This window comes from Schistocerca gregaria, unplaced genomic scaffold, assembly GCF_023897955.1.
Source record: "Schistocerca gregaria isolate iqSchGreg1 unplaced genomic scaffold, iqSchGreg1.2 ptg000552l, whole genome shotgun sequence".
NCBI classification, from domain to species: domain Eukaryota; kingdom Metazoa; phylum Arthropoda; class Insecta; order Orthoptera; family Acrididae; genus Schistocerca; species Schistocerca gregaria.
The window spans coordinates 1,263,659-1,275,992 of record NW_026061946.1 but is presented as its reverse complement, the minus strand read 5'-3'; positions in this window follow the sequence as shown (position 1 = coordinate 1,275,992).

Genomic DNA, 12,334 nt, shown 5'->3' with positions numbered 1-12,334 from the left:
ACTGGAAGCAGTTAATTCCATAAATTATCTGGGAGTACGCATTAGGAGTGATTTAAAATGGAATGTTCATATAAAGTTGATCGTCGGTAAAGCAGATGCCAGACTGAGATTCATTGGAAGAATCCTAAGGAAATGCAATCCGACAACAAAGGAAGTAGGTTACAGTACGCTTGTTCGCCCACTGCTTGAATACTGCTCAGCAGTGTGGGATCCACACCAGATAGGTTTGATAGAAGAGATAGAGAAGATCCAACGGAGAGCAGCGCGCTTCGTTGCAGGATCATTTAGTAATCGCGAAAGCGTTACGGAGATGATAGATAACCTACAGTGGAAGACTCTGCAGGAGAGACGCTCCGTAGCTTTGCATGGGCTTTTGTTGAAGTTTCGAGAACATACCTTCACCGAAGAGTCAAACAGTGTATTGCTCCCTCCTACTTATATTTCGCGAAGAGACCACGAGGATAAAATCAGAGAGATTAGAGCCCACACAGAAGCATACCGAGAATCCTTCTTTCCACGTACAATACGAGACTGGAATAGAAGGGAGAACGGATAGAGGTACTCAGGGTACCCTCCGCCACACACCGTTAGGCGGCTTGCGGAGTACGGATGTAGATGTAGATACTGACACGTTCCATGACCTTTAAGATTTGCTCCTCAATTTGGGCCTACAGAACTTGACATGCGCAGAGAAAGAGGGTAACAGAAGATATATTGAATTTAATTTATGAAAGGAGAAAATACAAAAATGCAGTAAATTAAGCCGGCAAAAAGAAATACTAATGTCTCAAAATGAGATCGACAGGAAGTGCAAAATGGCTAAGCAGGGATATCTAGAGGACAAACGTAAGGATGTAGAGGCGCATATCACTAGGGGTAAGATAGATACTGCCTACAGGAAAATTAAAGAGACCTTTAGAGAAACGAGATTCACTTGTATGCATATCTAGAGCTCATATGGAAACCCTGTTATCAGCAAAGAAGGGAATGCAGAAAGGTGGAAGTTGTATATAGAGGATCTATACAAGGGCAGTGTACTTCAGGACAATATAATGGGAATGGAAGAGGATGTAGATGAAGATGAAATGGGAGATGACATACTGCGTGAAGAGTTTGACAGAGCACTGAAAGACCTTAATCGAAACAAGATCCCGGGAGTAGGCAACATTCCATTAGAACTACTGACAGCCTTGGGAGACCCAACTCTGACAGAACGTTACCGTCTGATGAGCAAGATGCATGAGACAGCCGAAATACCGTCAGACTTCAAGAAGAATGAAATAATTCCAATTTCAAAGAAAGCAGGTGTTGACAGATGTGAAAATTAGCGAACTATCAGTTTAATAATTCACAGCTGCAAAATACTAACGCAAATTCTTTACAGACGAATGGAAAAAATGGTAGAAGCCGACCTCAGGGAAGACCAGTTAGGATTCCGTAGAAATACTGGATCATGTGAGGCAATACTGACCCCACGACTTACCTTATTAAGTAGATTAAGGAAAGGCAAACCTACGTTTCTAACATTTGTAGACTTAGGGAAATCTTTTGACAATGTTGACTGGAATACTCTCTTTCAAATTCTGAAGGTGGCAGGGGTAAAATACAGGGAGCGAATTCAATTTACAATTTGTACAGAAAGCAGGTGGCAGTTATAAGAGTCAAGGGATATGAAATTGAAGCAGTGGTTGGGAAGGGAATGAGACAGGGTTGTAGACTATCCCCAATGTTATTCAATCTGTTTATTGAGCAAGCAGTAAAGGAAACAAAAGAAAAATTCTGAGTAGAAATTAAAATCCATGGATAAGAAACTAAAACCTTGAGGTTTGCCGATGACTTTGTAATTCAGAGACAGCAAAGAACCTAGAAGAGTAGCTGAACAGAATGAAGTGTCCTGAAGGGATGATATAAGATCAGCATCAATAAAAGCTAAACGAGGATAATGGAATGTAGTCGAATTAAGGTGGGTGATGCTGAGGGAATTAGATTAGGAAATGAGACATTTAAAGTAGTAAAGGAGTTTTGCTATTTAGGGAGCAAAATAACTGATGACGGTCGAAGTAGAGAGGATATAAAATGTAGACTGTCAATGGTAAGAAAAGTGTTTCTAAAGAAGAAAAATTTGCTAACATCGAGTATAGCTTTAGGTATCAGGAAGTCTTTTCTCCGAGTATTTGTATGCAGTGTAGCCACGTATGGAGGTGAATAATGGACAATAAATAGTTTGAACATGAAGAGAATAGAAGCTTTCGAAATGTGGTGCTACAGAAGAATGCTGAAGATTAGATGGGTAGATCACATAACTAATGTGGAGGTATTGAATAGGATACGGGAGAAGAGAACTTTGTGGCACAACTTGACTAGAAGATGGGGTCGGATGGTAGGACACGTTCTGAGGCATTAAGGGATCACGAATTTAATATTGGAGGGCAGCGTGGAGGGTAAAAATCGAGGAGGGAGTCCAGGAGATGAATACACTAAGCAGATTCACAAGGATGTAGGTTGCAGTGGGTACTGGGAGATGAAGCTTCCAGACGATACAGTAGCATGGAGAGCTGCATCAAACCAGTCTGTGGACTGAAGACAACAACAACAGCAACAAGGTATTTGTGTGATGTGTAACCTTCAACAGAAGTGGGGCAGACAAGAGGGTTAGATTATATGTACTTTCCATTGAAATTGATCCATAATGGGGAGATACTCAATGGGAAAATAATATGCTAATTTACTATCCACAGACCGCAAATGGACTGATCATGAACGAGGAATGAAAATTTAGTCACACTTCTGATTGTACACGTATTATTTGACCCCCCCCCTCTCTCTCTCTCTCTCTCTCTCTCTCTCTCTCTCTCTCTCTCTCTCTCTCTCTCTCTCTCTCTCTCTCTCTCTCTCTCTCAACACACACACACACACACACACACACACACACACACACACACACACTCTCAATCGCGCGCGCGCGCTAGTTCTAATAAATAATTCAATTCATTAATGGTGTCGGAAGAGATGGTTAGCAAGAAATCCGTTAGGCTCCTCGTAAACTGAAATCTGTCAGTAGTAAAGCTTTTTGTGGCTGCCGGCAAGTTATTGAAAACATCGTTCTCCTTAATGATGGAGACTTTCTTGCACCAAAGTAATTAACTTACCAATTTTTGTGGAGATTATTCACTTCTAGTTATGACTTCATGAAATGAGCTGTTGATTTGAAAATATTCATTTGTTTTTAAACACAATATTCACGGGGAGAACGTATCTTCCATCTCCACCATGTTAACTGATCTATTTATATGATCCTTATTCTAAGTTGTGTTATATTAACGGTAAAACACCAAACATTACTTACATGCATTTCCACTGTTTTCCAACAAGCTGACAATTTTTCATGAATAATATATTAATACTGAAATTTTTAGAAAAATTTTGAAAGAGAGGTTTTGCAGGCAAATTTCAAAAATAAAAAGACCATAGTGTTCATTATAATACAACTTCTCCATGGTTTTTAATTCCTACTCCGAAGTTTTCTTTTGTTTTCTTTACTGCTTGCTCAGCAAACAGATTGAATAACATCGGAGATAGGCTACAACCCTGTCTCACTCCCTTCCCAACCACTGCTTCCCTTTCATATCCCTCGACTCTTCATGCCCTCGAGTAAGAAAACTGACCGTTAGAATTCCATGGTTCTGGGATAAATGGTTTGAGAGGAAAGGTACATTTAGTTAGAAAAGTTACGGAATATTTAAAGTTGCATTGCACTTAACGTCGTACATGCACTCATTTAAATTCATAGTTTCTTTCACTTTCCAATAGTATGCATGCTGTACAAAAACATAACATTTGTTTCATGATATTTACTTTTTTATTTCTTGCAAGTCTTCTAGAACTTCTCTCGAAAACTTTGTGGGTAGATCTTGGCATTTGTTTTGTTCAGAAACGTTATTACTGTAGCAAACAACTGACTACGAGACAAGAAAAAATGTATTCAATAGGTGAAAGCTCAAAAACTACGGGTAAAATGTCCCTAGGCTTATCATCTCAAAGAAGATATGGCACAGAGAAACAAGTGGGCATGTCTTACATAGCAAGCTGCCATTTAAACCGACATTTTAGTACCTTCAAATAAGGATTTGGAATAAAATACTTTCATATTCGCACTAAGTGTAAATCAAACTGGTACAGTCACCAATAAACAAAATTATTTTCATTGTTTTCTGGGTTCCTTTTGCCTTTCGGAATAAATATATTGCGAATCAGCAGTTAACATGCCTGGTTCCCCAAACAGGAGACGACTAGAAACTTCCGAAATGTGGTGGTGTAGAAGAATGCTAAAAAAGTTTTGATCGAATAGCTGATGGGGAGATACGAAATCAGATTAGGGAGCAGAGAAATTAATGGCACAAATTGACAAAAAGAAGCGATCGTGGGTAAATGTCATATTTCGATTCCACCCATCCGCTGTGACCCACGACGTTCTGCATTACTTTGATTAGTTGCATTTCGAAGGATACCAGTGGCCTTATTAAATGTTAACTGGGATTGCCTTCGTTTCTAGAGCAATTTATAACGTTCGTTAACTATGATTTTCTTCGGAATATATCGTGATGAACTCTGGGAGGAACCACAGAACACAGCTTAAATTGTAGTTGAAGAAACGAGTAGTGATTGTATTTTTATCTTTCTTATCCGACACGTTGGGGAATCCAAGGTATAATGGGGTACACAGTTGAAAACTTTGATTAAATGTACAAAATTGATAAATAAGAGAGTTACAAATTTTTATATGAACACATTATGATGTATTAATCACAAAAATATAAGAACATTGCCATAAAATAAAACAACAATATTTTCTCACTCAAAAACAGAAATTTATATCATTTGCACGCGGCAGAATGGGGTGGTAAATACAAGTGATTACAAAAACGTATAAAATTATCGGAAATGCAGAAAATATTGGCTTGCTCGGTATTTTTTTTAGTTTAAAGTGAGTATTAATGTCAAACTACAGTTTTCATGTATCGTATCCTTTTCTTGAGGCTGTTTACAAAATTCACACACGGGGAGACACTCACCATCTTCGCTATCTATTCCTGCACAAGAATCGTGTGTCCATTTTTTGCACGTGGAACAAGCGACCCAACCTCCAACTGATTTTGAATATAACCCACCACAATATACACACTGACAGTCAGAACTTACCTCATAATCACTCTCGTTAGTATAGTATTCTTACTCCTTTCTTCCATTTATCTTCAGGCTCTTTCTCTCGTTTTTGAGTTCTTAATTTTATTCTCTTTCGCAAAAAGTTTTCTGTTTGCTCTTTCTTCTTTGTCAAAGTTCTTTTTTCTATTTCTCCCATTAATGACTTTTAACTCTTTTTTGTACGGCGAATCAGTTAAAACAACGTTGTTCCCCCTTTTCAGTCTCGCTCTTTTCTTGCTTTCGTTAACTTTTGACAAGAAAATCAGAATCTCAGGTGAAATATGAAATGAGGAGGTCGTGTTGTCAGTTGTCATCCAAGAGCACCCAAGATTAGAACAATTAGCCCCAATAACTTTGTTATTCTTAGGTGGCAGTTCATTGTAACAATTCGCTGAAACCTCGTCCCCTTGATTATCCAGCCCGTTTGAGTCGTCTTTTTCAGCTGGTGTGCTAGTTGGAGGCAATTCGAATTGTTCAGATATAATAACCCCTTCATCTGACAGCCTATCACGTCCGCTGTCAGTTGTGTGTGCCGATAGGAAGTGTGCGTCTTGAATATGGATGGGTCCGTGGGCCATATTGCAGTAGCTTCGAAACCTTTAATAGCGGTTTTCATTGTTGCGCTTTAGACGAAAGCTGAACCAAAAAGCGTTGAAATTTGAAAGATAGTTACGACTTTCCCTGCGTGGCTTCGCAGCCATTTTCGAAGCTGATCACTATAACGAGGATTTATAAAACAAACATCAAGCGGCTGAAGTCTGTGAGAGCAATGTGGTGGTGAAGAAACGCCACTCTCCCTCGCGTAGTCCATAACGTCATTGTTCGTGGTATGAGCTGAGTGGCCATCTGATATAAGGAGAACTGGGACGTGCTTTGATGTCTTAGAAAATACCACTAATTGTGGAAACCATACAAAGAATGACTCTGTGGCCATCCATGCGGTGCTGTGGACCTCAGCGCAACCTCCTGCTGTCAGTCCTAACTCAAATTCTTTCTGCTTCTTCTTTAGTGGAAGAATAATCGTAGGAGGAATGTCAGCTCCGCTTGCTGACGTACTAATGAGGATGGTTGCAGTTTCGCCCCTTTCTGCAGAGGTTAACGATCGCACTGGACGGTTCCCTTTGCAAGCTGCGATGTTCGATTGGTTTTTAGCATTAACCGAGACGCCTGTTTCATCACAATTAGTTATTTGAGAAGTCATTAGTTTGTGATTGTCAGTTACATTTGTTAGCAACGAAAAAATCCTATCGACAGCTACTTTATTAAAATCAATGATTCTTGTACCAGATAATGCTTCGGGCTTGCGAACAAACCCGCATTTGCTTCTTCATTGTTTCGTGATGTAATAAAGATTTCGATTTGTTTTGCTCGAAATTTTCGAAAAGGTATCTCTAAAAACGTGCAAAAATTGAAATGGCAAAACTGTGCACCTGCCGAAATACGAGTGCGTATACTCATTTGAAAACATTTTCCTACACCGCTTCTGATACGCTAGAGGTTACCGCACAGTAAACAACAATTGTAGTTGACCGTTTGCCTGCATCGTATAAAGTACGGCCAATAAAATATTTTTGTAGGGGGGACACATCATCTCATCCTAAATGGAGAGTTCATCTATACGTGTAAAAGTAACCACTTGTGCCAGAGGGAAGTGTGTTGGGAGCCTTATTGTTCCTGTTGTATATTAACATTACAGATAATATAAGTAAGCTCACATATTTCGAAAATGATGCCGATATCGACATTGAGGTAACAAAGGTCGTGTGAAGCGATATGCACATACAGGGGATAGTAAAAATGTGACCACCTATACTTGCATCTACATGGATACTCTGCAAGTCACATTTAAGTGCATGGCAGATTGTTCATCGAACCACCTTCACAAGTCTCTATTATTCCAATCTCGCATAGCACCCGGAAAGAATGATCACCTGTGTCTTTCCATACGAGCTCTGACTTCCCTTATTTTATCGTTGTGGTCGTTTCTCCCTACGTAGGTCGGTGTCAACAAAATATTTTCGCATTCGGAGGAAAAAGTTGGTGATTGGAATTTCGTGAGAAGATACTGTCGCAACGAAAAACGCTTTTCTTTTAATGATGTCCAGCCCAAATCCAGTATCATTTGTGTGACACACTCTCTCATATTTCGCGATAATAGAAAACGTGCTGCCTTTCTTTGGACTTTTTCGATCTACTCCGTAAGTCCTATCTTGTAAGGATCCCACATCTTCCAGCAGTATTCTAAAAGAGGACGGAGAAGCGTAGTGTAGGCAGTCTCCTTTGTAGGTCTGTTACGTTTTATAAGTGTCGTGCCAATAAAACGCAGTCTTTGGTTAGCCTTAACCGCAACATTTTCTATGTGTTCTTTCCAATTTAAGTTGTTCGTTATTGTATAATAATAATGGCGTGTGACGAGGGCCTCCCATCGGGTAGCCCGTTCGCCTGGTGCAAGTCTTTCGATTTGACGCCACTTCGGCGACTTGCGCGTCGATGGGGATGAAATGATGATTAGTACAACACAACACCCAGTCCCTGAGCGGAGAAAATCTCCGACCCAGCCGGGAATCTAACCCGGTCTTTTAGGATTGACAGTCTGTCGTGCTGACCACTCAGCTACCGCGGGCGGACGTTAGTTATTGTAACACCTAGTTATTTAGTTGACTTTACGGCTTTTAGATTAGACTGCAACTTCTCTGATAGTGATTCGTCCATTCTGCTTCACCAGCAATATTGCGGGATCAGTAACGACCTGATTTGCGGATACTGCGGGCGTACCTTAACTGGCTTCTGTCTTCATTGATTAGCGGCTACCTTCGAAATGGTTGTACCACTCCTTTAGCCCTGCAGTACCCATTACTTTGTCCACAAACACACGATGGTTTCAACTTGAGAATCGCCAAGCTTGGAGCCAAATGTGATGTAAAGACGTCATTTTGCTCAGAATACTAAATCCAACGTGTACCACTTGCAAGCGTTCCAAAGTAGTGGAGAAAATCAGGTATGTGTGCTAAATATGCCTGAAAACATGAGTGCATGCGCGCCCTGATACCATTGTTGATTTCAACAATTAAAAAAGGTCGGATATTTTTTGAACAGCTCATGTATATAAGCCATCGCCAGTGATGTCGAAAGAGCAAGATACCCCTAACTACGCCAGTTGTATAGGTAGTTCGAATGGAGCGGTCTATTGTCTGACGTATCTCCATAACAGCTCCGAACCGAATACCCCAAAGTTCGACAAATGGTTCAAATGACTCTTAGCACTATGGGTCTTAACATCTATCGTCATCAGTCCCCTAGAACTTAGAACTACTTAAACCTAACTAACCTAAGGACATCACACAACATCCAGCCATCACGAGGCAGACAAAATCCCTGACCCCGCCGTGAATCGAACCCCGGAACCCAGACGCGGAAAGCGAGAACGCTACCTTCACGTCAGGAATCAAGCTGAGCTCAGAAGGGCGCAAGTCCGGGGTTGTCTCTGGCTGATACTGATCTTCGGCCTGACGTGGCTGCTTGTCCTGTTCCAGGGGTTGCCCCTCAGTCTGCAAGATCCGAGCAGTCGCAGAGGGTGGTCTTACTGGTAGTTGGGAGCTCCAACGTCAGGCGCGTAATGGGGCCCCTTAAGGATATGGCAGCAAGAGAGGCGAAGAAAACCAATGTGCAATCCGTGTGCATACCGGGGTGGGTCATTCCAGATGTGGAAAGGGTCCTTCCGGATGCCATGAAGGGTACAGGTTGCACCCATTTGCAGGTGGTCGCTCATGTCGGCACCAATGATGTGTGTCGCTATGGATCGGAGGAAACCCTCCCTGGCTATCTGATTTGGTGAAGACTGCCAGTCTCGCTAGCCGGATGAAAGCAGAGCTCACCATCTGCAGCATCGTCGATAGGACTGACTGCTGACCTTTGGTAAAGAGCTGAGTAAAGGGTCTGAATCAGAGGCTGAGATTGTTCTGCGACCGTGTGGGCTGCAGATTCCTCGACTTGAGCCATAGGGTGGTGGGGTTTCGGGTTCCGCTGGATAGGTCAGGAGTCAACTACACGCAACAAGCGGCTACACGGGTAGCAGGGGTTGTGTGCCGTGGGCTGGGCGGTTTTTTAGGTTAGATGGCATTGGGCAAGTACAAAAAGGGCGGCAGCCTCAACGAGTTCGGGGCAATGCAGGACATGAGGGGACCAAGCAGCAATCGGTATTGTAATGGTAAAATGTCGAAGCTGCGTTGGTAAAGTACCGGAACTTCAAGCGCTGATAGAAAGTACCGAAGCTGAAATCGTTATAGGTACAGAAAGCTGGCTGAAACCAGAGAGAAATTCTGCCGAAATTTTTACAAAGGTGCAGACAGGTAGAAAGGATAGATTGCATGCAACCGGTGGTGGAGAGTTAGTCGCTGTTAGTAGAAGTTTATCCTGTAGTGAATTAGAAGTGGATAGTTCCTGTGAATTATTATAGGTGGAGGTTACACGCAACAGCCGAGCTAGGTTAATAATTGGCTCCTTTTACCGACCTCCCGATCCAGCAGCATTAGTGGCAGAACAACTGAGAGAAAATTTGGAATACATTTCACATCAATTTTCTCAGCAAGTTATAGTCTTAGGTAGAGATTTCAATTTACCAGATATAGACTGGGACACTCAGATGTTTAGGATGGGTCGTAGGGACAGAGCATCGAGTGACATTATACTGAGTGCGCTATCCGAAAATTACCTCGAGCAATTAAACAGAGAACCGACTCGTGGAGATAACATCTTGGACCTACTGATAACAAACAGACCCGAACTTTTCGACTCTGTATGTGCAGAACAGGGAATCAGTGATCATAAGGCTGTTGCAACATCCCTGAATATGGAAGTTAATAGGAATATAAAAAGAGGGAGGAAGGTTTACGTGTTTAGCAAGAGTAATAGAAGGCAGATTTCAGTCTACCTAACAGATCAAAACGAAAATTTCTGTTCTGACACTGACAATGTTGCGTATTTATGGAAAAAGTTCAAGGCAATCGTAAAATGCATTTTAGACAGGTACGTGTAGAGTAAAACTGTGAGGGACGGGATAAACCCACCGTGGTTCAACAACAAAGTTAGGAAACTACTGCGAAAGCAAAGACAGCTCCACTCCAAGTATAAACGCAGCCAAAACCTCTCAGACAAACAGAAGCTAAACGATGTCAAAGTTAGCGTAAGGAGGGCTATGCGTGAAGCGTTCAGTGAATTCGAAAGTAAAATTCTATGTACCGACTTGACAGAATATCCTAGAAAGTTCTGGTCTCACGTTAAATCAGTAAGTGGTTGGAAACAGCATGTCCAGTCACTCCGGGGTGATGATGGCATTGAAACAGAGGATGACAGGCGTAAAGCTGAAATACTAAACACCTTTTTCCAAAGATGTTTCATAGAGGAAGACCGCACTGCAGTTCCTTCTCTAAATCCTAGCACAAACGAGAAAATGGCTGACATCGAAATAAGTGTCCAAGGAGTAGAAAAGCAACTGGAATCACTCAACAGAGGAAAGTCCACTGGACCTGACGGGGTACCAATTCGATTCTACACAGTACGAGAAAGAACTTGCCCTCCCTTCTAACAGCCGTGTACCGCCAGTCTCTAGGGGAACGGAAGGCTCCAAATGATTGGAAAAGAGCACAGGTAGTCCGAGTCTTCAAGAAGGGTCGTAGAGCATATGCGCAAAACTATAGACCTATATCTCTGACGTCGATCTGTTGTAGAATTTTAGAACATGTTTTTTGCTCGAGTATCATGTAGTTTTTGGAAACCCAGAATCTACTCTGTAGGAATCAACACGGATTCCGGAAACATCCATCGTGTGAGACCCAACTCACTTTATTTGTTCATGAGACCCAGAAAATATTAGATACAGGCTCCCAGGTAGATGCTATTTTTCTCGACTTCCGGAAGGCGTTAGATTCAGTTCCGCACTGTCGCCTGATAAGTAAAGTAAGAGCCCACGGAATATCAGACCAGCTCTGTGGCTGGATTGAAGAGTTTTAACAAACAGAACACAGCATGTTGTTATCACTGGAGAGACGTCTACAGACGTTAAAATAATCTCTGGCGTGCCACAGGGGAGTGTTATGGGACCATTACTTTTCACAATATATATAAATGAGGTAGTAGATAGTGTCGGAAGTTCCATGCGGTTTTTCGCGGATGATTCTGTAGCATACACAGAAGTTGCAGCATTAGAAAATTGTAGCGAAATGCCGGAAGATCTGCAGCGGATAGGCCCTTGGTGCAGGGAGTGGCAACTGACCCTTAACATATACAAATGTAATGTATTGCGAATACATAGAAAGAAGGATCCTTTATTGTATGATTATATGATAGCGGATCAAACACTGGTATCAGTTACTTCTGTAAAATATCTCGGAGTATGCGTGCGGAACTTTTTGAAGTGGAATGATCATATAAAATTAACTGTTGGTAAGGCGCGTACCAGGTTGAGATCCATTGCGAGAGTCCTTAGAAACTGTAGTTCATCAACAAAGGAGGTGGCTTACAAAACACTCGTTGGACCTATACTTGAGTATTGCTCATCGGTGTGGGATCCGTACCAGATCGGGTTTGCGGAGGAGATAGAGAAGATTCAAAGAAGAGCGGCGCGTTTCGTCACAGGGTTATTTGGTAACCGTGATAGCGTTACGGAGATGTTTGACAAACTCAAGTGCCAGACTCTGCAAGAGAGCCGCTCTTCATCGCGGTGTAGCTTGCTCGCCAGATTTCGAGAGGGTGCGTTTCTGGATGAGGTATCGAATATATTGCTTCCCCCTACTTATACCTCCCGAGGAGATTACGAATGTAAAATTAGAGAGATTAGAGAGAGCACAGGGGCTTTCAGACAGTCTTTCCTCCCGCGAACCATACGCGACTGGAACAGGAAAGGGAGGTAATGACAGTGGCACGTAAAGTGCCCTCCGCCACACACCGTTGGGTGGCTTGCGGAGTATAAATGTAGATGTAGATGAGTGTGGTGCGTGATGCGGCGCTCCCCATCCCCATATACCGATCAAATCAGTCACGACTTGAACCGAGCGTGCCCGAACATTGTCCTACAAAATGATGTCCGCCTCCTGCAGAAACCGACGCCGCTTCTTTCTCTCAGTTGCTTTTCTGC